Below are 24876 nucleotides of genomic sequence, written 5' to 3'. Positions count from 1 at the left end.
GAGAGGATTAGGGTGGGATTTTAACACCTCCCTGATCCGAGATACAGGGAGTTTCCCTAGGGTGTGGCCTGTACCACCTTTTATCTCTCAGGAGATGAAAGGAAAGAGAGTTGGGGACCTCATACTACCAAGAGCAGAGCATGTCCTTTGGACCCGGGGTCCCTGCGCCTGAGAAGCTCCTTGACCATGGGAAGATGGAGGACAAGGACCTTCTTCCAGAATCAACAGAGAGAGAAAACCTTCCCCTGGAGCTGACGTCCTGAATTGTAACCTTTTTTTTTTTTTTTTAGACTGTGAGAAAATAAATTTCTCTTTGTTAAAGCCATCCGCTTATGGTATCTGTTATGGCAGCACTAGATGACTAAGGCAGCGATGATTTTAGCTTCTGTTTTGGTGTTTCCTTTTTGTATCTGGTCTTCAGCAATATTCTGTGTGGCACCTAGAATTGTACTTGTTGCTATAGCATGTGCTTCCCAATGTGTATTAGACATTTTAATGCTCAATCATTGCCTGAATGTGTTTTAAGAACAGCTCATCAGTGAATAGAGGTGGCAAAAAATTTGTAAAGTAACTGAATATTAGAAAAAATATCAATTGCTTTTGGACAAAAAAAATCTATTGTGATACATCCTACAAAATTAAGTGAATGTGCAGCACCTTGGTATGAAAAGGGCATATTAATTTCATTCCAGAATTTTCTGTCGCATGCCTTTATAATGCAGTGACGTAATGGCAGCATTGTCACAGGATTGGTCTCTGCACTTAGAAAAATCAATTTTGCAAACTTCACATAATTAGTGAAACACTTGCTTCACAATGTCTTTACTAGTATGATTTTTTAGATTTTTTAAGCTAGCAAATGTGATAAATCACCACACAGGTTTTCTGTCTGTTGGAGATATGGATCTTTAAACAATACTTAGCTGGCCTGTATGAGAAGGCTCAGAAGTGGAATCCACAGACAAAATAAAATATCGAGCTATACTTATTTCACTGACAGTGGTTGATTGAACTTCATCACTTATCAAGATTATAAATTTTTTACACATTATTTTAGAATTATAGGATGGATTGCCCTTTCCTGTGTTACCGTATTTTGAGATGTGACTCGTTAAAAATAGATCAAATGAGCAACAAGTTGAAGCCAACTTTAAAATTTTCCATTTCGTGGGGACCCAAAGACTTCATTTCTTTTTCACGAAGATAGTCCACATTCAGTGATTGTTAGGAAAACAAAGACACATTACAAAATGGCTTTTCAATACTGATGTTCATTAATTTGTGATTCCAGTTCATAAATTAAGCCAGAACAATGTGTTTGGTTTAAATATGATAACATAATCTCTGTGAATTGAACTATTTTCATGTTTACCGATCCTATTCAATTTGCACCAATTGCTAAATTCATCTGTAACAATTCGAGAATTAAATGAGGATGACGGGTTTGTTTGTTTGGTTAGTAGGTTTGCAAACAAAACAATACACAGAGCTGACTGATGGAGATTGCAGTAGCCACTCCCTCTTATAATTTTCATCATTAACATTGCACTCTAGAAAAAATTCTGGCTACAGAAGTTTGTTTACCGTCCAGAAATTTTCAACACAAATTTACAAGTGGACAAATGTGATGTTGACAATCACTTGGGCCTCTTTTGATCCAGTAATTTACTTCATTGGAAGAAAATTATTCCACAAGGCAGGATCTGCATTTCTGTTATTTATGGGGTCTGCAGATGTGACAATTTAATACTCTTAGTTTCACTTTCTAGATCATTACTAATTTCTTTTTTTTTTTTACTACAGCAAGAAATAGTTGCAGAATTTGGAACAAATTCTGTTATATTTGTATTGCCATCGTTAATTTCAGCACTAGTGGTACTAGTAAGATGATTTCCACCCATTAAGCACGTACCTTTAATGCAAGAAGTCTCTGCTGATTTATTACATTCTAAAAACGAATTTTGGAATAGTCTTTAGGGATTCACAGATCATTTTCTTTTTATCTTCTGCAGGCTTCCATTTTTGTACAGCACTTAGTTATTGCCGTTTCATTTTGCCTGGATTGAAAATTAATGTCACTTTTTAAATTTGATTCTACCATAACAATAAATTTGAATAATAGAAAATAAATTTATAAAACCGGAAGTTTATAAAATAAAATTTACTTTAGAATTTAGATATTAACACAAAAAAATTTATATTTGAAAATTAAATAACTCATTGCTGTGGATTAAATTTTAACTAACAGTGACCCTATTGGACAGAATAGAACTGCACAGTAGGGTTTCTAAGGAGAGGCTGGTTGAGACCTTTTAGTTTCAGCCAAGCTCTTAACCACTGTTCCACCAGGGCTACATTTGAAAATTAGTAAGTAAAAATGTTAATTTGGACCATGAGATTTTGTTCTTGAGGTCTTAGATAGTCCAAAGAAATAGTACATGATATCCTTCTCCATGGACTAATTCCTTCTGAAAACAGGTCCAAAGTATTGTAGGATGTAGTCTAGCCAGCCATCTTTGCTTCTAGGCTAGGGTACATTCTCGTTATACTTCTTTCAGGATAGATTTTTTCCTTCTTTTGGCAGTTCATGGTATATTCAGAATTCTTCACCAACACAATTAAAAGGCATCAATTCTTCTACGGTCTTCCTTATTCATCAGCCAGCTTTCCCACACATACGAGGCCACTGAAAACACCTTGGCTTGGATCGGTTGCATCTTAGTTTTCAAGGTGATGTCTTTGCTTTTCAACACTTTGGAGGTCTTTTGGGCCGATTTGCCTGATGTCAGTGCATCTTTTGATTTCTTAACTGCTGTTTCCATGGGTGTCGATTGTGGATCCAAATAAAATGAAATCCTTGACAACTTCAGTCTTTTCTCCGTTGATCATGATGTTGCTCATTGGTCCAGTTGTGAGGATTTTTGTTTTCTTTATGTTGAGGTGCAATCTCTACTGAAGGCCGCGGTCTTTGATCTTCATCATTAAGTGCTTCAAGTCCTCTTATCTTTTAGCAAGCAGGGTTGTGTCATCTGCAAAATGCAGGTTGTTAGTGAGTCTTCCTCCAATCCTGATGTCGTGTTCTTGGTAAAGTCCAGCTTCTCAGATTATTTGCAGATTAAATAAGTATTGTAAAAGAATACAACCCTGATACACACCTTTCCTGACTTTAAACCACGCAGTATCACCTTTTTCTGTTTGAACGTCTACCTCTTGATCAGGTTCCTCATCAGCACAATTAAGTGTTCTGGAATTCCCACTCTTTGCAATGTTATCCATAATTTGTTATTACCCAAGCAGTCAAATGCCTTTGCATAGTCAATAAAACACAGGTTTAAACATCTTTCTGGTATTCTCTGCTTTCGGCCAGAATCAATATGACATCAGCTGTGATATCCCTCCTTCCATGTCCTCTTCTGAATCCTGCTTAAATTTCTGGCAGTTCCCTGTCAATGTACTGCTGCAGCTGCTTTTGCATGATTTTTAGCAGAATATTACTTGCATGTGATATTAATGATATTGTTTGATAATTTCCACATTTGGTTGGATCACCTTTCTTAGGAATCGGCATAAATATGGATCCTTTCCAGTTCGTAGGCCAGGTAGCTGTATTCCAAATTTCTTGGGATTAGACAAGTGAGCGATTCCAGTGCTGCATCCATTTGGTGAAACATCTCAGTTGGTATTCCATCAGTTCTCGGAGGCTTTTTTTTCTCACCAATTCCTTCAGTGCAGCATGGACTTCTTCCTTCAGTATCATCGGTTTCTGATCATATGCTACTTCCTGAAATGGTGGAAGGTCGACCAATTCTTTTTGGCATAGTGACTGTGGGTATTACTTTCATCTTCTTTTGATGCTTCCTGCGTCATTTAATATTATACCCGTAGAATCCTTCAGTATTGCAACTCAAGGGTTGAATTTTTTCTTCAGTTCTTTCAGCTTGAGAAATGCTGAGTGTGTTCTTCCGTTTTGGTTATTCATCCCCAGATCTTTACACATGTCATTATAATACTTTTTCTTCTCAAGCCACCCTTTGAAATCTTCTGTTCAGCTCTATTACTTCGTCATTTCTTCCTTTCCCTTTAGCTACTCGACATTCAAGAGCAACGTTCAGAGTCTCTTCCGACATCCATTATGGTCTTTTCTTTCTTTCCTGTCTTTTAAAGGACCTCTTGCTTTCTTCATGTGTGATGTCCTTGATGTCATTCCACAACTCACCTGGTCTTCAGTCATTAGTGTTTAACACATAAAATCTATTCTTGAGGTGGTCTCTAAATACAGGTGAGATATACTCAAGGTCATACTTTGGCCCTTTTTGACTTATTCTACTTTTCTTCCGTTTCAACTTGAACTCCCATATGAGCAATTGATAGTCTGTTTCACAATCGATCCCTGGCCTTGTTCCGACTGATGATATGAGTTTTCCCATCTTCTCTTTCCACAGATGTAGTCAGTTTGATTCCTGTGTATTCCAACTGGTAAAGTCCACGTGTATAGCTGCCGTTTATGTTGGTGAAAAAAAATATTTGCAGTGGATGAGTCACTGGTCTTGCAAACTTCTTTCATGAGATTTCTGGCATCATTTCTATCAGCAATGCTGTATTTTTCAACTACTTTTCCTTCTTTGTTTCCAACTTTAACATTCTAATGACCAGTAATTATCAATGCATCTTGATTGCACGTTTGATCAATCTCAGACTGCAGAAGTTGTTTAAAATCTTCAATTTCTTTGTCTTTGGCATTGGTGGTTGGTGCATAAATTTGAATAGTCATATAAACTGGTCTTCCTTATAAGTGTATGGATATTAGCCTATCAGTGACAACATTGTACTTCAGGCTAGATCTTGAAATGTTCTCTTTGATGATTAATGTAACGTCATTCTTTTGACTCTGGTGGAATATCCGTGTTTGTAAAACTGCTCACAGACTGTTTCACCAGAGAGTTTTCTGGTACTGCAATATCTACCACTAATCTCTGTGATCCCTGTGAATTGGCAAAATAAGAATAGTGCTATAGATTTCTTCCAAATACAGAAAACATAATTATGAAAATGTTCTTGCTATTGATTATGTTCTTTACCAATCCGTTCTGATGGGATTTTTGATACTTCACTCGAAAAACGAGTCCAAGGTACTGTGATGTGATTGTTTACTTTGTGTGGCCTTTCTAGCCATGGTCTTATAACATCTACCCTGGTACTTGGGCAGGACTGTGTGATAGGGTAATTGTGGCTCACCAAGGGGATTGTTTAGTTTTCCCTTCAAAGAGAACCAGTTCCAGAGCAAAGAGGAGGATTCAACTCCCATCAAGGAAGAACAGCCAGGAGCTGAGCATATATTATGGACCTGAGATCCCTGCACTGAGAAGCTCCTAGAAGCAGGAGACTGAGATAGAGAGAGGAAGCTGTAACCCTGAAGACGGTAAGATGCCATGGCAGGAGAGACCAAGCAACAGGGACCCGGGTATAGGAGATGATGGCCCATGGAGAAGGAAAGCTGAGTGCCTTTGGAGAGAGTCCCAAGGCCAGGCAGAGGCACACCTATGAGCACAGGAGGGAAGAGGCTGTCCTAATAGAAGAACTGTATTCTGAGTATCTTTGAGCCTGAGTTATAACTGTTACTTCCCTAATAAACCCCATAATCATGAATATGGACTGTGAGCTCTGTGTGGCCGTTGCAATGAATTATTGAACCCAGCAGAGAAGTAGGGAGTGCTGTGTGAGGGACAGTTGGTGTCAGGGTTAGTGAAGATGGTGGAGAGAGGATAGTTTTTTCACCAATGCCTTCAATGCAGCTTCGATTTCTTCCTTTTATACCATCAGTTCTTGATCTTATGCTACCTCTTGAAATGGTTGAAAATTATCCAGTTCTACTGCAGTACTATATTAATATCAGACAAATTATACTTCAGAAAAAGGAGTATTATTGGGAATAGGTAGGGACATAACAAAATAAAGGTTCACTTCTCCAAAAAGATAAAACCATCCTAAATGTGTACATATTTAACAACAGGGCTCCAAAATACAAAAACTAATAAATCTGAAAGGGGAAATGGACAAATACGCATTTGTAATTGGTATCAGTACTTTTCTATCAATAATTAATAGAGCCCTGCTAGTCGAAGTCCAAAGCATCTGTATGAACCACTCATGGATGTCTATGTGTGTGTGTATGTATATAGTATAAAGACAAGTAATACAGAAATAAACATAGAGTCCTTGGGAGGTGCAAACGGTTAATGCATTCAGCTGCTAACCAAAATGTTGAAGGTTTGAGTCCACCCAGAGACACTTCAGAAGAAAGGCTTGGCGATCTACTTTTGAAAAATTAGCCGTTGAACTGACACACTTGTGTGTCACTACTACTCTGACACACATGGGGCGAGGGGTCACCATGAGTCAGATCAGCTTGATAGCAATTGAATGATTTTTTTATTCATTCTGCCAGTGTTTGTCTTTTAATTGGTATCTTAGGCTGGGTTCTCTAGAGAAGCAAAACCAGTGATGTATATATATGTATGTATTTATATATAAATAGATTTATATCAAGGAAATGGCTCCCGAGGCTGTAGAGGCTGGTAAGTCTCAAGTCCATGGGTCAGGCTGGTGGCTTCTCCTGACTCACATAGATGCAGGGACTGCAGAACTCAAGATCTGCAGGTCATACAACAGGTCTGTGGCTCACAGGCTGCAAAGGCTGACAAATCTCAAGATCGGCAGGTAAGCTGGCAGGCCGCGGCTCACAGACTGCGGAGGCTGATGAATCCCAAAATTGGAAGGTAAGCTGAGAGTTCAAGTCCCAAAAACTTGAGATCAGATGAAGAGGAGACAGCTGCAGGATTCAGAGTGAGCAAAAGCTCAAGAGCCTTGCCAGAAAGTCCACCTATATTGGATGCAGTCCACACCCCTGAGGAAACTCCCTTACATCTGATTGGCTACTCACAGCAGATCCCATCATGGAGGTAATCACATTATATCACATCTCATCATGGAAGTGATTGCATCGTTTTACGACTGCTAAACTACATCATAACTGCCAAAGCACTGAGAATCATGGTCCAACAAAGTTGACACACAACTTTAATGATCCCAATTGTGAATTTAATCTATTTATATTTAAAGCGATTAATGATAAGGAAGGACTTATATCTTCTACTTTGTAATAGTAGGTGATATACGTATTTTGTTTCTCATTTTCTTCACTACTGTCCACTTTTGTGTTTGAATGATTTTTTTTCAAGTGTACAATTTTGATCCTCTCCTTGTTTCCTTTCCTTATATTTTTTAACTTCTTAGTGGTGAGCATGAGGATTACAATTAATATCTTATATTTATAACAATCTTCTTTTAATTAATACAAATTTAGCTTCAACAGTATAGAAAATTCTGCTTTTATTCAGCTCAGTTACCTCCCCTACTTACGTTGCTGATACAAAAATTGCATCTTTATACATTGTGTGTCCATTAAGAGAGATGTGTAAGTATTTTTATGCATTCGTGCTTTAAATCATATATGAAAAAAAGAGAGGCGTGATATAAAAATATTACTGACTTTGTTTTATCTAAGTAGTTACCTTTACGGAGTCTTTGTTTCTTTTTATGGCTTCCAGTTACTGTCTAGTGTCCTTCCATGCCAGCCAGGATGATTCCCTGTAGCATTTCTCATAAGGCAGTTCTGCTGCTAACATACTCCCTCAGGTTTTGTGTATCTGGGCATGTCTTAATTTCGCCTTCATTTTTGAAAGATAATTTTGCTAGATATTGACATCTTGGTTCATAGTTTTGTTTCTGTATTTTTTTTCCAGTATCTTAAATACATCATCCCACTATTTTCTCATCTCAATGGTGTCTGATGAAAAATCAACAGTTAAACTTGTTGAGACTCTCTTCTTGTACATTAGGGGTCACTTATCTCTTGCTACTTTCAAGTTTCTGTCTTCGTCTTTTGACATTTTGATTATGTCTCTCTGTGGATATCTATGTATTTATTGTCATTTGAGTTTATTGAGCTTCTTGGATATCTAGATGACATTTGGGAAACTTCCAGTCATTACGTTTTCAAATATTCTTTCTGTCCTTTCATCTTTCTTTCCTTTCTGGGACTCCTTAATGAGTATATTGGTATGCTTGATGTTGTCCCGCAGGTCCCTTAGGCTCTGTTCATTCTCTTCATTCTTTTTCCTTTATGCTCCTCAGTTAGAACAATTTCAGTTGTGCTTTTTCAAGTTTACATTTTCCTGCTTTCTTGCTCAAATCTGCTGTTGAGCTCCTCTAATGAAAATTTTATTTCAGCTATTCTACTTTTCAGCTCTATAATTTCTATTTGGTTCTTTTGTATAATATTTCTTTATTAATATTTTCTACTGGTTCATACATTCTTCTTTTGGTTTCCTTTTTTTTTTTGTCTATGGTTTCTTGAGCTCTTTGAGGAAATTTAAGACAATTGGTTTAAAATCTTTGTCTAGTAATCCCAGTATCTGTGTTTCCTTAGGGATGCTTTCTGTTCATTCTCTTCTTTCTTTCTTCTTAACAAATGAACCATCCTTTTCTTTTTCCTTTTATGACTTAAAATAGTGTGTTGAAAACTGGATATCTTAAATATTATAATGTAACTCTGGAAATCAGATTCCCTCCAGTCATTAGGGTTTGCTTTTTTTTTTTTTAATTGTTGAGGGCCAGTCATCCATTTGCTTAGTGATGTTTCCAAACTATTTCTGCAAAGATTGTATGTCTTCTCATGTGTGGACACTGAAGTTCTGTTCTGTTATGACAGCAGTCAGTTCATGACCTGACAGTGATTTCTTTAAATACTTGTAGCCAAAAAGAAAAAGTAACATTATCCCAGTCTTTGCAGATTGGCTCTGAACTGGGGTGTTCTTTCAGTGCTAAGCAAGAGCGCCTAAAACTCTGCCTTAGCCTTCACTTCCTGCCCCCGTGGAGCCCAAAGATCAGCCAGAGGTGCAAGCCTAAAGCTTTGTCAGGATCTTTATGAGCATGTCTTCATCCTTAGGCAAGAATATTGCACTCCAGATTCCTCAGTATATGTGGTAGCCCTTCAAAGCCCTTAAACCACCAACCATTGTCCTCTCAGCCCCCTTTTTTCCAAGCTTTTGGATGTCTCTGCTGTTTTCTCTGTCCTTCATCCTTTGACCCTGGAGGTAGGACCAATTCTTATACCTTTGTACTGCTCAGTTTCCATCACATCATACCTTTTTTCTTATGTGCTGTTGAGTCAGTTCTGACTCATAGTGACTATAGGATGGAGTAGAACTTCTCCAAAGGGTTTCTAAGGCTGTAATCTTTATGGAAGGAAACTGTCATATCTTTCTCCTGTGGAATAGTTGGTGGATCAAATCAAAAGATTTAACAGCTGAGTGCTTAACCACTGCACTACTGGGGCTCCTTTTGACATCATGCATCATAATAGATTTTTAACACACCCCTCAGAAACATAGAAGTCCATAAATTGTCAAGGATACAGAAGATTTAACATGTATAAAAATACCAAATTGATATATGTGTATGTGTGTGCATTATCTAACCACTAAAGAATATACATTCATCTCATGCATATACATAGTGTTTATAAAAATTAACTGTATACTGTGTTATAAAGCAAGTCTCAACAAATTTCAAGAGTCTGCAATAATATAGAGGATACTGTGTAAGTACAGCATAATTAAAAAAAAAATCTTAGAAAAAGAAAATACAAAATCTCCATGTGCTTGGATATTTTAAAATACTAGGCGTTAGAAAAGACATCATAATGAAAATTAGAATATATTTTGAAGTGAACAATTATGAACATAGTGCATATAAAAATTGGTGCAGTACAGACAATATAAAATAGGAAACTTATAGCCTGAAAAATATAATTGGAAAGAACAAATTTTGAAAAATAAGTGAGTTAAACATCCATTCAAAATGTTGGGAAAAAAACAGAAACAAACATTCATAGGAATTTTTGTTTCTATTAATGATTGGATACATGCAAAAGACGATCAACGAAGACTAAAGTTGATTCTTAGAAAATGCTAGTAAAATTGAGAAACTTTAGGCAAGATTGATCAAGTGAAAAAGAATGAAGGTATAAATAACGAATATCAGGAATTAGAAAGAAAATGACTACAGATCTTGCAGAACTTAAAGATAATGTGAGAATGTTATGAACCATATTAGCTAATAAATTTGCAAATTTAGGTAAAGTAGGCAAACGTATCATACCATGTAAGTTAATAACAACGATTCAAGAAGAAACAGGAAGCAAAAGTAATTCCACAATTGTTAATAGAATTGAATTGGAGCTCAAACTATTCTCAAAAAGAAAACTTCATGTCAGATGGCTTTTCCTGCAAATTCTGCCAAATATTCAAGAAATACTTCACAAATTCTTCAATATAAAATGAAATATATACCCAAACTCATTTTATAAAGCTTGTAGAATGAATATTGATACCAAAACCTGACAAGAGCAGCACAAGATGGGAAAATTACAGGCCAATGTCACTGATGAACATAGATGCAAAATATAAAAAGAAATAGGCAAAACAAATCCAGCAATACTCTAAAGAAGAATATATTATGACCAAGTTCGGTCTATCCCAAGAATTCAAGGTTAGTTTAACATTCAAAAATGAATCAGTATAATTTGCCATATGTACAGGAAAAATAAATGTGATTATACTAATAGGTGTAATAAAATAAGTATTTGATAACCTCCAGCATCCACTCATGTTTTTTAAAAGAACATCTAGCATGCCATGAGACCAGAAGAACCAGAAGGTTCCCGGCTACTGTCGCTGAACATTTTGATCAAAGAGTCCATAGAAAAGCCCTGATCAAAAGGGGGAAAATGCAGAACAGAATTTCAAATTCTCATGAACCCTAGACTTTTTGGAGCCATTGAGGGTGAATGAACTCCTGAAACTATTGCCGTGAGATAATCTTTAAACATTACACCAAAAGCATTCCGTTGAATCATCTTAAAACTGAAGTATAAAAAAGGAAACACCATACTGTTGCTGTTGAGTTGATTCCGACTCAGAGACCCTGTAGGACAGAATAGCACTGCCCCATAGAGTTTCCAAGGTGTAGGTGGTGGATTCAAACTGCTCTTCTTTTGCTTGGCTACCGTATCACTTAACCACTGTGCCACGAGGGCTCCAGAACATTAGCTACTTAACTAATAAAAATGGTCTACCTTGAGCATATGCTCTTTTAAGAACTGTCTATATGGCATCAGATTGACAACAGCTACTGAAAAGATTAGATAGGAACCTTAAGGAGCAGTGGGTTTATGCTAATGACAGAGGAACTACTCAGAAAAGGAGGGTAAGAATGGTTGCACAACTTGAATGTAACCAGTGTCGTTAAATTGTACAGGTAGAAACTGTTGAGTTGGTGTATGTTTTGCTGCATATATTCTCAACCACAAAAAATACATTTACAGGTAATAATTAACAAAAAATGTCAAGGAGAGCTAAATATTTTGAAAATAAGACAGAGTTGCATGTGAGGGAATGAGTGGGGTGAGCTGTTTTAGATTAATAGTTAGTAAAGGCTTATGGGATCAGGATATTTGAGGAGATAACTGACCTATATCAAAGGAGAGAATAGCTGTATGAAGTTCTGGAGGGAGGATATTGCCAATAAAGGAAAGAGTTGTTTCTGAGGCCCTTAAATAACCAAGTGTTCTGGCATGTTTTGAGGAAGCTCAGGAAATAAGTCATGGCTAGTGTGGAGTGAACCGAGGGAAGACTGTTAGGAAATGAGGTTAGTATGGTGGGCAAGCCCCGCATCATGAAAGACCATGGGAAGGATTTGGGAATTTTTCCTAATTGCCATGAGAAGCCACTGACGTGATGCTGTTATGTAGACTGTAAGAGGGAAGATCGGTGGCATGGAGTCCAGTTTTAACCAAGAGATGATGGTGGCTGTAAGGTGGAGGTAGTGAGAAGTGGATAGAGTCAGGATTTATTTTAAGGTAGCGCCAAGAGTCCAGAATATGTGTCAATGGATTGGATACAAGATTTGAATAAAGGAGAGAAATCAAGGATGATTTCTAGGTTTTTGTCCTGAACAACCCAGACGATAGTGAGAACATTTGCTGAGATAAGGAAGACTGGGAGGTAGATAAGACACTTGGACGAAGAATTTTATTTGAACCACATTAAGTTTGAGATGCCTAGTAGACATTCAAGGGGAGATGTGAGGTCAGCCATTTGTGAAGGAACAACAGGGCAGAGTATGTAAAATGAGGGTATCCTAGGGCTCAGGTGGAATTGACTGCCATGAATTGGCTCAGATAACCTAGATAGTGAGAAGTAATGAATGATGTTACTTAAACAGGGCATGGAAATCAATGAAAAAGGTGTGGGAGTGGCAGGGAGGCTAAGGTAGAGAAGTTTCTCTCTCCCTAAACCTGATTAGCTGGATTTGAAGACATCATAAGTTCCTGTACGAGAAATATCCAGCAAATTACCAGTTGATTTAATAAATTGATAACAAAGTCTACCTTTCAGCCAAAGATTGAAAAACAAACAAACCAATTGCCATCCAGTGAATTCTGACTCTTAGCAACCCTCTAGGACGGAGTAGAACTACCCCATACGGTTTCTAAGGAGCAGCTGTTGGATTCAAACAGCAGACCTTTTGGTTAGCAGCTGAGCTCTTAACCACTGCACCACCAGGCTCAAACCAAGAATAACACACATGAGGAACTTACTCCTTAGTTCAATCAAGTATGTAGAAATTCAAATTTGTGATTTTGGAGATTCCCCCTCTTTTTTTTCAAAGTGGGGGGCATTGAGATGGAGGATTTTCCTATGCCCACCATCCTAAGGGATTTAATTAACCCATAGTTGAGACATTGTACACATCTCAAGAAATTATTACCTTTGAGAAACTTGAGGGTGAGTAGGCATATCACCTGGCTCCTCTTAAACTCCTTTTAAAAACCTGACTTGAAGACTCACCTGCCTTTTTGAATAAGTGCCAGCTTGAATAGGCAGGGTTCAGGGAATTGCCAACCAAAGGTATGGTTTCTCCAGAGGCCTCCAAGGGGTGTAAAAGAAGAGTGGAGCCAGACCTCGTGCTTGGGACACACTCTTGGTAGGAAATATTTGAGTGTGTGTGTGGTGAGGGGAGCACTCGGTGTGGGAGAGTGGGGTGGGTGGGTAATAGGGAAATGCCTGTTTTTTTTGTTTTTTTTCTGGTTTTAAGAAACAGTTTTTTACTTTTTTTTTTTTTAATTACAACGAACAGTTCAGTGGAGACATGTTCCTTATCTGCACGGGCTAGTGGAATTGCTGATAGCTGAGAATGTAGCCTGCTCCCCAAGTGCGAGTTGGCATTTTGGAGAGAAATCTTGATGTTTGGAGCACTGACTGGCCCTGCCTTTTCTAAATAATTAAGGGTGGTGGGGTGGTGGTAAGAGAAAGAGGATGGTCTATGAACACTGACCCTGGAAAATTAACTCCCAAGTGTGTGGGTTGTGGATAACAGGAAAAGAACATCACCCGCAAATGACAGCAGCGCCTTTATTTATTTATTTATGTTTCTTTTTAGTTCTGAGTTGTTTTTAAGCCACAAATTAATGGGGCCACCATGAGTTTTCAGAGAATGAGTTTTACAAAAATCTAAGTGTTTTAAATATTGCAAGGATTTACTTATATATGCTGTATATGAGAAAAGTCCTTACAGTTACAGGGAGGAGAAAGAAAGTATATTCAGGAATTAAATTTTCACAGTTCTCTGAATTCTTATATTTCTCTTGTTGTCCATTTTTCTTTTTTTGTCCTTCATCCACCTCTTCCACCTTTACCCACTGTCTTCATCATCTAGTGCTGCCATAACAGAAATACCATGAGTGGATGGCTTTAACCAAGAGAAATTTAATACCTCACATTAAAGTAGGCGAATAGTCCAAGGCATCAGCTCTAAGGGAAAGTTTTCTCTCTCTTTCGGCTCTGGAAGAAGGTCCTTGTCCTTAGCCTTCCCATGGTCAAGGAGCTTCTCAGGTGCAGGGACCCTGGGTCCAGAGGACATGCTCTGCTCCTGGTGCTGCTTTCTTGATAGTCTGAGGACCCCAACTCTCCGCTTGCTTCCCTTTCCTTTTACCTCTTGCGAGATAAAAGGTGGTGCAGGCCACACCTCAGGGAAAGGTGACCTGAGTGAGGGTGGTGTTACAATCCCACCCTAATCCTCTTACAGTAAAATTACAATCACAAAATGAAGGACAACTATGCAATAGTGGGAATCATGGCCTAACCAAGTTGAGACACACATTTTTTAGGGTCATAATTTAATCCAAACCAAATCAAACTTGTCACCATCAAGTTGATTCCAACCCATACAGACCCTAGTTGATATTAACTCATAGAGACCCTATAGCATAGAGTAGAACTACCTCATAGAGTTTCCAAAGACTAGTTGGTGGATTCGAACTGCTGACCTTTTGGTTAGCAGCTGAGCTCCTAACCACTATGCCACCAGGCCTCCTCTTGATACACAGTCCACCCTAATACACCACTGTGTTAGAAAAAGGTTTTGCTATTCTGAAATAAGAACTTTTTACTATACTTTTGTGTTCGTGGTTGCTTTTGATATGTCTTTAAGCACTGAACAGTTAACTCATACCCATTAAAAACCCATTGCCACTGAGTCTATTCCAACTCATAGCGGCCCAATAGGGCAGAGCGGAACTGTGCCATAGACTTTCCAAGGAGCGCCTGGTGGATTTGAACTGATGACCTTTTGGTTAGCAGCTGTAGCTCTTAAACAGTACACCACCAGTGTGGGAGGGGTTTAATTGATAACATGATGTCTGGGCTCCAAGGGAGATGGAATGGATGTGCAGGAGAAGGGCATGCAGAGTCAGCCTGTATAGTCCCCTGAACTCTGTTCAAGATCATAACACACCTCAGTAATCACTTGAATCTAAACATACAACTTTAACAGTTGATGTAAATGACTTTACACATGAATTTTGGAACGCAACTATTTCTCGATGGAAGTTTCTTCAACTAAGCTGTTTGTATTCCCTTAATAATTATGAAAGCTAACATTTATTGTGTTCATTCTGTGTGTAAGGCCTTTTTCTAAGTGCCTTGTGTGTTTTATTTAACCTGCGTAACAACCTTTTGAATAAGACCCATTTTAGAAATGGGAAACTGAGGCAGTGAGAGGTAAAGTAACGTGCCCAGATCAACCAGCTGATAGATTGAGTTAGGATTTAAACCCAGGCAGTTTGTTTCAGAATTTGCTTATGTAATCACTGTACATGACAGCAGTGAGCCCTAGTGGCTGTGTGGCTAAAGAACTTGGCTGCTAACTGAAAGGTCAGTGGTTCGAACCCACCAGCCTCTCTGCAGGAGACAGATGTGGCAGCTTGCTTCAGTGAAGACTTACAGCCTTGGAAACCCTATGTGGCAGTTTTACTCTGTCCTTTGGGGTCACTATGAGTTAGAATCGACTTGATGACAGTGGGTTTTGGCACATAATACTAATGTGCAGTGTATTCTGTATGCCGTGTATATGTTCAGAAGCTAATTTTCCCAACATTTATGCCATATATAGATTACCAATCCAGTTGCCGTTGAGGAGATTTTCACTCATGACGACCCCGTGAGTTTTCAGAGTAGGACTGCCCTCCATACGGTTTTCAATAGCTGTGACCATTTGGAGGTAGATTGCCAGGCCTTTCTTCCAAGGCAACTGAGTGGATTTAAACTGCCAACCTTTCAGTTAGTAGCTGAGCACTTAACTCTTTGTGCCACCTAATACATATATATACTAGGAGGTTTTCCTCCTTATTTGTACTTTAATGTTTTGTAGCCTCTTATGAATACTTGTTCCTGGCAGTGAACTAGATGCTAAAGAACAGAATAGGCACATGTAACCCTCTCTCACCTTCTCCCTCCCCTCTTGCACAGAGATGAAATGAAAAGGAATTAATGAGGACAGATTATTGGATTAGGGCCCACACTCAGGGCTCTAACAGCATGGGGAGTTTCTCCTGTCACTTCAGTTCTTGTTCAGGAATTGGCACCTGCTTTTTGTGAATCACAAAGACCAGTGCTTTATATCAAGCCATTTAGATTTGGGGTATGGAGCAGTGACTTAAAAAAATTAAATTTTATTTTCAGAGATTTTTTCTATTAATTGTTTACATTTATTTTAATTGTATATTCTGAAACCGCTACAAAAAGGCATGAAATAATTGTTTAAATTTTAATTCGTATGGGTCAAAATGTATGTTAAACTACCTATCGTCGCCTTCACAGTCGTTGTTATGTTTGAGCCGATTGTTGTGGCCACTTGTTACCAAGTATGACTTTCTTCTCCAGGGACCGATCTCTCCTGACAACATGTCCAAAATATGTGAGATGAAGCCTCGCCATTCTTGCTTCTAAGGAATATTCTGGCTGTACTTCTTTCAAGACAGATTTGTTCATTCTTTTGGCAGTCCGTGGTATATTCAATATTCTTTGCAAATACCGTAATTCAGTGCCTTCAATTTTTCTTTAGTCTTCCTTATTCATTGCCCACCTTTCGTGTGCGTATGAGGTGACCGAAAACACCATGGCTTGAGTCAGGGGCACATTAGTTTTCAAGGTGACATCTGTGCGTTTGAACACTTTAAAGAGGTCTCTGGCAGCAGATTTGCCCAATGCAACGTGTCATTTGATTTCTTGACTGCTGCTTCCATGGGTGTTTATTGTGGATCCAAGTAAAATGAAGCCCTTAGTGATGTCAACATTTTCTCCGTTGTCCTGATGTTGCTTATTGGTCCTGTTGTTAGGCTGTTGGTCTGTAGTCTTTGATTTTCTTCAGTAAATGCTTTAAGGCCTCTTCACTTTCAACAAGCGAGATTGTATCATCTGCATATCTCAGGTTATTAATGAGTCTTCCTCCAATCCTGACGCCTTATTCTTCTTCAGACAGTCCAGCTTCTCGGATTATTTGCTCAGCATACAGGTCGAATAGGTATGGTGAAAGGATACAATGGAGATGCACACCTTTCTTGACTTTAAACCATGCAGTATTCCTTGTTCTGTTTAGATGACTGCCTCTTTTTCTGTGTACACGTTTCTCCTGAGAACAATTAAGTGTCCTGGAAATCTCATTCTTCCCCATGTTATCCATAATTTGTTATGAGCTGGAGTAGGTCTCAGAAATAATGTGCCATTTCTTCCAGTTGGTCCTGCACGGCTGCCTGCTTCCCTAGGTGGTAGCAAGTAAGGCCTGTCTCAGAAACACTCCCCTCCTCACTAAGCATGATTCTTCACACTGCTCCATCTTCTTTCCCGTGTGTGTTTCCTGCCCTCCTCAGTGGCTGGGGAAAATGATAGTAGTCCACTATGAGATTTATTCTTTTATTATACTTTATTTTATCATTTGTTTTTATAACATAGTTCCGTTAAAATCAAGGGTAATAAAAATGTTTGTGTGATGGAAGTGGATAATCCCACCCATTGTGTCCATCTAAAGTTTCATGAGAAAACTGTGCCCACAACAGAGGGCTCCCACTCCTCTGGCTCACTGTATTTTCTCCTTGTTTATTTGCTCTTCCCTCTTTCCTGATGCATGCATGGGACCACTGAGCTTCAGGACTCCACAATTCTGCTTTTCATACCAGTGTTACTGTAATCTTGGGTTCATGGGCTGCCTTGCCACAGATTTACTCATTCTGTTTCTGTTGATTATTTCATTACTTAAAAATCTCTCATGAATTTTTCCAGAAGTACATTCTATTCCTCAAAAACTTGGAAGCAATGGGAAAGTATGCAATAAATAACAAGAAAACATACGTAATGCATAGAATAAATTACTAACGTTCCGATATGTCTGTTATCTTACTTACATTGGCATGTATGTGTGTTAGAGTCTCTGGTTGGTGCAAATGGTTAATATCTTGAGCTGCTGACAGAAAGTTGGAGTTCAGGTCCACCCAGAATTGCTATGAAAGAGAGGTCTGGCAGTCTACTTCCGAAAACTCAGCCATTGAAACCCCTATGGAGTACAGTTCTACTCTGGCACGCTGGTGTCATCATGAATCAGAACTGACTCAATGGCAACTGGTTTTATGTGTGTATTAGCACACACATTTATGTATATTAACACGGATATTATATCCTGATATTTTCATTCATCATTAGTCTTTTCTCATGATAATTTTTTTTGTTTTTTTTAATGAGAGCATTAAATTACTTTATAATATTCTGTGTGCATGTAGTATATTTTTTTTAACAATTTGAACTATAGTTGCAATAATAAATGTGCATGTTTCTAGTAATCTTCAACGTATACTTACATCTTTTTAACATACATCTCTGCCATTAAATCTCTTTGTTTAATTATTGTTTAACACTCTTTACGCCTAAGAGATGGTCTCAGAAGCAGCCCTGATCAGTTTTTCTCCCTCTTACTCATGAAGCTCCTTAATGTATCCCAAGGTATCAACTACGAAGGATTTTACGTACTTATCGTTTATTTTTCATTCAGTCAGTATATTCCATGGGCCAGAAGTAGTCTATGTTATGCAGATACAGTGGTGAAAGGTACACACTGCCCCTGTCCTCATGAAGGGGACAACCCAGTGCAGGTGGGAGGGGCACTGGGGAAATGCAGCTGAGAGCAAGGACAGACAACCCTCCAGGAACCACACTGGACTTCAGAGAGGCTTGTTGGCTGCTGTTCACCTGGCAGGCTTCTAGATACCCGAGTACCCTTGGGCTTGGTGCCTGTTCCTCTCTCTATTGACACCCTCTCTCTAGGATGCCTCAGTGAGTTTACTGCTGTCTATTTGTAGCTAAGGACGTGAGGTTTATACCTCCATCCATTCAAACTCCTCCTGGGTCCAGACTCATATATTCAAATGTGAGCCTAGCTCTCTGTATTGACCTCTTTAGGCATTATAATGATACATTCCTCATATGGCCATCATGAAAAGCAAACATGAAAGAAAAAGCACAGGAGTGCCTGGCACCAGTGTAGGTACTCAATGAACATTAGCTGTTGGTATTATCCTTGACATCCCCATGTGGGGTGAAGTTTTATTACCTGACATCTCCATGTGAATATCTAACACCTGTACCATGTTATCTAGGCTATGAAACAATTCTTGGTTCCAACCACCATTCTTTTCTTATCCATGAATTTCTCAAGGCTTTGGTGATGGGATTGTGTGTTTTTCCACACAATGGACTTGATTAGGAATGGTTGGCCAGGTCCTACACAATAAATTGCTCTAGCATTCCTTTGGGTGACCATTGAGACAAGTTTCAGCCAACGAATGTAGCAAAGAATTGGAACCACTCTCAGCTGTTCATGCGAGTACTCTCAATCCAGAATATCTGGTAAGTCGACTGTTAGGGATTGAATTGTGTCCCTCCAAAATGTCTGTGGAAATCCTAACCCCTGTACCTGTAAATCTGACCTTGTTAGGAAAGAGGGGGCCTGCTTTTATTATGTGAATGAGGTCATACCAATGTAGGGTGGGTCCTAAGCCTAACTCTTCTTAGTTATAAAAGGAGCAGAATACACACAGACTCAAACAGGTGAAAAGGAAGACAGACAAAGAAGACAGATGCTTCTAGAAGGCCAGGAACACAAATGATTGCTGGCATCTACTAGAAGCTGAGGTAGACAAGGAAGGACCTCCCACTACAGCCATGCCCTGAATTCGAACGACCACCTGCTAAACTGTGAGAAAATAAATTTCTGTTCTTTAAAGCCATCCAGTTGTGTTATTTTTTGTTATGGAGGGACTAGGTAACTAACACACATAAGACCCGTTCTTATAAGTTCAGCCCAGTGCAGAATAATTTTCTTCCCTCCTTGGTCTAGACCACCCGAACCTGCTCTTTCCCTATCAGTGTCCTTTGCTTTCACCTAAGAGCTATGACAGAGTCAGCTTGATGCTGATGCATTGAAATTTCAATTTATTTTTTATTTATGATTACTATTAATTCCGGTATTTTCTACAGTTTTCAATGGAGACAGTCCTATAATCTATGAATAGCAGTTATACTTTTTCTCTTTTTGTACTAGCTTACACTTCCGGTGTTCAATGTTTAATAAAAGTAATGATAGAAGCACCCTTATTTTATTGTTTATTAATTTTAAAGAGAATGTCCCACACGTCACCATGAACTATCATGCTAGTTGTAGTTTTCCACGTTCGGGAACTCCTTTTCTGTTCCATATTTGCTCCTAGTCCTTATCTCTCCATGTGATTGGATTTTATCAACCTGCTTTGCCCCCATCTCTTGAGGTGAGCATATGTCTTCTCTTCTTTCACCTATGCATGTGGTGAATGAAATTACTAAATCTTTAACGTTCACTCAAATTTGTATGCCTACATGATCATGGCATGTTACGTGGTTTATACTTTGCTGGATTTCCTTTGCTGGCATCTTACGTAGAGTTTTGCATCTCAGTTACTGAGTGTGCTTGTCCTCTAACTCTTCTTCTACCATCCTTCTCTAATTTGTTATCATTTTTAAACTAGCCTTAAGGATCAAGTTAGGGGAGTATCTCATGGTTTTCTAATCTCTGTTGACTATGTACAAGATTAAAATGACTGTTTCTTGCATGTTTGCTGGAACCTGACTGGAAACGATCTAGGTCTGCCGTTTTCTTTTTAGGGAGATCTTGAACTACTGACTCATTTTATTTAGTGGTTAAAGGCATCTTCTGGTGCTAATTTACTTAGAAAAAATTCTGATGCATGTTCTAGGTTGCTCGAATCTCATCTTCAAATATTGATTATCAGGGCTTGTAGCCTCATGCAAGGCAATTCATCAATCCCAGATTTCCCCAAAGTCAGGCTCTGCAACTCTTCCCGGTACCAAATTCCCTCATTTAAGACTTATTTGCAAAGAGACAACAGTATGCTATCTACGCGGTTGTTTATCCGCAACTTTCTTGAGTCCATAATGTGAGGATACAGTCTTCTAATACTTTTTTTGTAATTGTTCTCTTTCTTATTTTTTTTTTTTTTGCTTTTTTCACTGCCAATAACCTCCCCCCCCCGTCTAGTAGTTTTAAAGTTGTGCGTTTCAGGTTCAAGTCTGTAATCCAACTGAGCTTCTGTGTGTGCTGCATGTGTACATCAAAAGAACACGCTTCTAGAAGCAGAAAGCAGGCAGTGCGACTGTTGGGTGGTTGGCGGGGGAGGGGGAGGGGAGCTGCTGCTCAGAGAGGGCTCCCAAGGGAGGCACGAGATGCCGGGCTGCCCACTGCAAGCCCACAGGCTCCAAGGAGGAGGAACCTGAGTGCGCCATGAGCCTTTTGAGACAGGCCCAAGCCCACCCAGCCGGGTGCTAACCTCGCATCCGCCAGGCTTGCAGGTTCCACCAGGACTAGGGAAGCCTAAGGCCAAGGAGGGCAAGGTCTAGGGTCTGGACCTGAGAACTGGTTCTGCCACTTGTGATCGCAGCGCTTATGCTGGAAAGGAGGGCAGAAAGCATATCGCAACGTGTGTCCGGACGATGACCCAGAACGGGGGAGTTGTGGTCACCCACGGACTCTGGGTCTGCATATGGAGGCCCCCAGGGTGCAATTCCAGGAGCAGAAGGCAAAGCCACAGAGGCCAAAGTGCACCTCGCCGATGCTTCCCAGGGGCATTGCCCCAAATATGGGGAGCAGTCCCTCCTCTGGGCTAGGGACTTTGTTTCCTCCATTGTCATCACTGACTGTGAGCAGACTCTAGTCTATGCAGACTAATGAGGAGTTATCAAAATGAGCTCCAAACTCCAGATTTGAGTTAAGGATCATAAATTAACACAGAGAAATACGACTTTAGCAATATGTGACTGTTTGAAGCCCAAGTTGCCTTAAAACACGGAATTTCAGTCTTTCAGCTCCTCTGCTAATCTAGTGACTAAGAACAGGATCTCACTGGAGCTCAAAGATGTGGGGCACTGGGAATACTCTGGGTCTGTCTGCTCACGGCTGATTGCCTGATCCCAGTTTTATTATACAGCTTAAATACAGACCAGAAGAGGAGTTTGGGGCTTGACACCTGACGTCTTAACACCAGTTCCTGTTTCTTGAGGAAGGAAGAGGTAAAATAAATCAGCGTTTACTGTGTCCTTCTCCATCCCCGGAAGTCTTCATGAAGACCCTCTCAGGTAAGGATTGACAGGGAGTGGCTTGGTTTACTATTTGACTTTGTCCTTCAGTCACTTTGTTTATGTCCTGCATGTAAACTATTATGCATTGACAGAAGCATTCTAATTCTTATGCAGAAGGACTAGACCTGCTGCAGAATGACTATATTGTGCCTCCCTTGGGCACCCCTGTCTGCGCAGCACCCCCCACCCCCAACTGCCCAACCGCCTCTCTCCTGGCATTCTGCTTCTAGAAGCATGTTCTTTTGATGCAGAGATGCAGCACACACAGAATCCCAGCTGGATTACAGACTTGAACCTGAAGACCTTATGCAGAATGACTATTTATGAACCCCTAAGCTTTTTTTTTTTTAAGCTTAGTACTAAAGCAGGTACTTACTCCTCAGAGAAGGCCCTGGGGGAGGTTGATACATGCATTCCCCAGTGCTCCTGCTGCTCTAGAAGTGCCTGAAATGCCTCTCTGGGAAAGGCCTTCAGATTAGGCTCATGGCCCACGTGGGAATTCAGGCCTATTTTTCTGTTAGAACATCTCATTTCGCTCTGAAAATTTTATTATCCAGTTTATTCACCAGACATGAGTACAGACATCTCATATTTTCAAAATAATCCCATTCTCTAATACTAATTTGCCACCAAGAGTATATTCCAAAGTGTTTCCAATAGGCTAGCAAGTCTATCCAAAGAGGGGAGTCCTGCGCCATGTTGTGCAGTGACAGCAGGGTTGGCGTAATATGTTTACCCAGATACCTACCACTTTTTAAAAAATTTTTATTGTGCTTTATTTGAAACTTTACAAAGCAAATTACTTTCTTGTTCAGCCATTTATACACAATTGGTTTGTGACATTGGTGGCAATATTCATGATGTGTCAATATTCTCTTCTATGCTCCAGTTCCCCGTTCCCATCCGCCATGATTCCTGTTCCATCCTGCCCTCTTTTCTGTGCTTTTGGGCAGGTTTTGCACCTTTGGTCTCATACACACGATTGAACTAAGAAACACTTTCTTCACGTGTGTTATTGTTTGTTTTGTAGACCTGTCTAATCTTTGGCTGAACGGCAAACTTCAGAAGGTACTTTCGACTTTGTTGCTTTCCATAATTCCTGAAATTCCAAGTCTACCACCTGAAGAACTTCCTTAGTGTTTCATTTAGAACAAGTCTGGTGGCGATGAATTCTCTTAAGCGTCCTTCACCTGAGAATGTCAATATTTTTCCTTTACTCATGAAGGAAATAACAGCCTATAGAACACTGGGTTAATGTTTCTTTTCTTTCAGTGTTGAAAAAATGTTGTTTTCACAGCCTTTTGGCCTCCATGGCTTCTGATGATGAATACAGAGTCATTCCAATGGTTTCTCCTGTGTGAAATGAGTTGTTTTCTCTCTAGCTTCTTTGAAGATATTTTCTTGGTCCTTGTTATTCCACAATTGACAGTGAGGCATTTGGGTGTAAAATTATGTGAGTTTAACTTGTTGGAGTTTGCATAGCTTCTTGAATCTGTAAGTTTATGTCTTTCAACAAATTGGGAAAGTGTTGAGCCAGTATTTCTTCAGATATTTTTTTCTACACTATATATTTTCTCTACACCTTAAGGAATTCCAATAAATAAATGTTAGGTATTTTTGGATTTTTTTGAGGCTCTGTTCATTTTTTTTTCAATATTTGTCCTCTGTTTTCAGATTGGATATTTTCAATTGAACTATTTTCATCTCATTGATCCTTTTGTCTGTCAACAGCATTCCGCTGGTCAAGTGAATTTTTTATCTCTATTTTTCCTGTCTAAAATTTTCATTTGTGAATGGTTTCTATGTATTTTTCTATTTTTCTAAGGTGTGACTGTTACTTCTTTGAGCATGGTTAAAGTAGCTTTTTAAAGTTTTTGTCTATGATTCTAAGACTATGTCTTACTTCAATCTTACAGAAAATGTCGATGTTGTTTGTTTTAGCAATCACTTGACCCAGTTATGTTCAGGCTGCATGTTCTTTCCCAACTTCTGGATGCTGTGGCTCAGATGTCAGTTCAGATTTTGAAGACTTTGCAATGATATTTGGATGTAATCTATGGGAGTGTCACTCAGTCTGGGACCTTGTTGGTGTTCTAACCCATAATGCAGTTCTCAAAGGATTGATCTACTTCTTGGGGTCAGAGGAAAGCATATGCAACTATGGGAGTGGAGGGGGGTATGAAAAACAACTTTATGGTATCCCTCTCTTGAGCCACCTGGTCTCTGTCTCTCTGAGGCTCTCTGATGTCTGAGCAGCTACCTTCCTGGTCCACTGGCAAGAATGTTGGGCTTTAATCTCTTCATTCTGCCGTGCAATTAAGTGACTGGGTCTGCCTATGAGGCCAAATAACGGTAAGATGGAGAAAATGTAACAGAGATTCCTCTATATTATTTCGTCCTTATATACTTAGGTCAGAGAGAAGGCACACTGTTTCTGGTGATACTTCCAAATGGGTATGGAGAAAAAGGCATTAACAGGTCGATAGCTGCATACTAGGTGTTATGGATTAAACTCTGTCTTCCCAAAATGTATATATCAGCTTGACTAGGCCATGCTTCCCAGTATTGTGCGATTATCCACCATTTTGTCAGCTGATGTGATTTTCCAATGTATTGTAAATCCTACCTCTATGATGTTAATGAGCGAAAATTTGAAGCAGTTATGTTAAGGAGGCCGGGCTCAATCTACAAGATTAAGTTGTGTTTTAAGTCAGTCTCTTTTGAGATATAAAAGAGAAAA

The 24876-nt window shown here is 39.2% G+C and overlaps 1 long non-coding RNA gene across 1 annotated transcript in view; it reads left to right on the top strand.

The window, feature by feature from the left end:
• LOC135229195 (uncharacterized) overlaps window positions 1-24876 on the top strand; it is a 56261-nt gene that overhangs the window by 21485 nt on the left and 9900 nt on the right. Inside the window, exon 3 of the long non-coding RNA XR_010319969.1 lies at window positions 21986-22133. This is a non-coding gene — a long non-coding RNA (uncharacterized LOC135229195). The remainder of the gene's footprint in view (window positions 1-21985; window positions 22134-24876) is intronic.

The sequence above is a fragment of the Loxodonta africana genome, unplaced genomic scaffold, assembly GCF_030014295.1.
Source record: "Loxodonta africana isolate mLoxAfr1 unplaced genomic scaffold, mLoxAfr1.hap2 scaffold_132, whole genome shotgun sequence".
Classification (NCBI taxonomy): Eukaryota; Metazoa; Chordata; class Mammalia; order Proboscidea; family Elephantidae; genus Loxodonta; species Loxodonta africana.
The sequence above is the reverse complement of the archived record's forward strand: the minus strand, read 5'-3'. Positions and strand labels throughout refer to the sequence as shown.